This window comes from Manis javanica, chromosome 9, assembly GCF_040802235.1.
Source record: "Manis javanica isolate MJ-LG chromosome 9, MJ_LKY, whole genome shotgun sequence".
Lineage (NCBI taxonomy): Eukaryota > Metazoa > Chordata > Mammalia > Pholidota > Manidae > Manis > Manis javanica.
Window position 1 is genome coordinate 14,185,031 of NC_133164.1, and position 2,829 is coordinate 14,187,859.

A 2,829-nucleotide genomic window follows, 5' to 3' on the forward strand; every position below is an offset into this window, starting at 1 on the left:
CCTGCTGGCTAGTTCCCGCCTTTTTTATGGAGCATCAGGAGGATGTTGCTTCAGGTTACGGAAAAATTATTGCCCACCCCCGCCGTCTCCGTGCGTGGTGCCACTGCGCATGCGCGCGGGCTCCGTCCTGGACGGCTTTGGAGGGGCTTGTGGGATTCGGAAGTAATTGAGCAACACAGGGACTGCACGATTTCTGGCGGAGAGAGGAAGCTCCCGCCAAGCGCTAGGTGCCTATGTGACCTACTGGACGTTTCCACTTTAATGTCTCAAAAGCATATAACTGTACCTGCTTTGAATTGACTTGTCACTTCTAATCGATTTTTACCTGCTAGATGCCGTCTTCCTGAATTATGTCATCATCCCGCAGGCCGGATAGCTGGGAACTACAAAGACCTTCCCCTCCTTACACCCCTACATCCAATCGATTCAATGAAGCAAGCAGACGTTTATTAGCGCCTCTGTTGGGCAGCAACGGTAGGAAGCAGCAGCCACTAGCCGATTGAGGTCATCACGGTGTCATCATCTTACTTGGCCTATAGCAGCTGACCTCCCTTCAGTCTCAGTTTTCCTCATATAGCTACACACTGCCTGTCTTTCCCCAGAGCCACAGAAAGCTTTGGGAAATGCATCTTGACTGCATCGCTTTCCTTCAAAGGCCTTCCATTGCTGTTAGTACACAACCCAAACTCTAGTACATGGCTTTCGAGTCTCTTAAAAATTTCCATCTCTCGATTTTTATCTCCAATGTCAGTTCACTATCAGTGCAAGTTCTCCCTTCTGGGCCTATAGCACTTGCAGATACCTCTGGCTGGAATACTTTGCTTATTCTACCTCTTGACCTCACCATCACCTTCCTTTTTCTTTGTTACTCTTTCCCAAAGCACTTTAAGAAGCCCTTCTCAACCCTCCAAGTCTGTGCTACACACCCCCGGAACCAGAACACCTTACTTCCCTACACAGGAACATGGCCCACTGTATTGTAAATGTCTATTGATTTATCTGAATCCCCCACTATCTGGTAGGGACTCTGTCTTGATGGAAGCTCAAAATTAATGAATAAATGTATATAACTTATTTTCATTTGACAACCATCTTTTATTACCTATAAGCAGGTTCTCAAATAGACTATATAATTTAGAAAAGAAATCTGGAGGGAATACTTCCTATCACATATTCAGTATTTTCTCTACTTCTGGCTGACCAGAAATAAAATGGAGGTATTAATAAGATTTTTTAAAGTTGCATTCTTTTAAAATCATAAAAATAATTCATGCAGCTTAGGAAAAAAACTCACAAAATATATTAAGTAAAATGGAAATCCTCATTTCCTCCTTCCTCTGCTCAAAAGATACCTACAGGTAACCCATTAAGTTTAGGGGGGATCCTTTCAGACATGCATTTACAAATATATGTAGTATTTGCACGCCAAGGACAGGAATAAAATTGGTCCTGAAAATAAAAAATAAAACAGAACATGGGCCTTGAATGCTCTGAGGCCTCATCTGTCTCTTTCTTCTCTTCATAATCAGCTTTGTTTTACTCTCACTTAAGGTAGGTTTTTTGCTTCCTCACTTCATTTGAATGAATATGGTCATTGACAAGTCCCAAATTTGTAGGTCCTCAGAGCTGGAGAAGAGCAGCATATGCTAGAACCTTAGTCCAATTCCAATCCCAGGAAGAGACTTCATTTGGCTTAGGGTGAGTCAGATGCCCATCCTGTGGCTTTTCCCAGGTTGATCAACTTGGGGAGATCATAAAGGGTAGAGGGCTTTGGTTAGATAAAATTTTAAGTATCCACTACAATATATTTTGGTTCTCATTGCATGTTGTGCATTCTATTTAAAGGCTATATTTGTGTTTTAAAAGTGAGACAATATTAGTAGACATTGAGATTATATCCAGTTCATTTTTATAAGCAATGTAGCGATGAATGTATTTGTTTTCTGCAATTATCTATATTATACGTCATGGAATTTGAGGATTATAGAGTATGTACATTTGAACTTTACATATATGTTAATATTTTGCCCCCAAAATATAACAAGTGACACTTCCACACATAGTGGGTATTCCCATTTTTAGGTTTTGCCAACACATTGTGAAGAAAAAAAACAATAACCAAACACAAGATACTCATCTATTCATCAATATTTGTGATTGTTTTTTCTGTGCCGGGCCTGTCCTTACGGCCTTGGGATTACAGCGAGAAACAAAACAAAGCCCCTCACCTTAGAGGGAGCAGAAACACTGAGCAATCAATGGAAATGTTGACTGCTATGGAGAAAAAGAAAGTGGTTCTGCAGGGCTGGGATAGAGCTTGCTATTTTAACTGAGATGGTAAAGTAAGGACTCTCCACTAGGGTGACGTTCAAGCTGAGAACTGAGGTAAGGATAAAAACTTGTCAGACATCTAGGGACAGGACATCAGGTGCATGGGAAGTAGCTTGCCGGGTTAATTCAAGGAAGAGCAGGGAGGGCCGAGAGGTTGAGTCCCTGAGCAAGAGTGTGAGCAGAAGGAAAACAACTAACGGTGGGATCTAGGGTACATATTTACTAGGATTGCAAGCAGCCTGCTCTGTCTGTAATCACACTAACAACAAAATAAAAGCACTATTTTGTAATTCCAACCTCCCATCTCCACACTGGTGTCACTGGCCCCCAAAACGTTCCAGGCCTCAGTGGCCCGGACACCCCAATAGCTCCTAGCCCACCCGCTTCAGTCAAGAGCTGCGCTTGCGCAGTGGCACTGCGCAGCCCGCGCACCCGGGGGCCCGCCCAGCCCGCCAGTGGGCGGGGATAAGCAGGGCAGCCCCGGAAGCGGCCCCTACC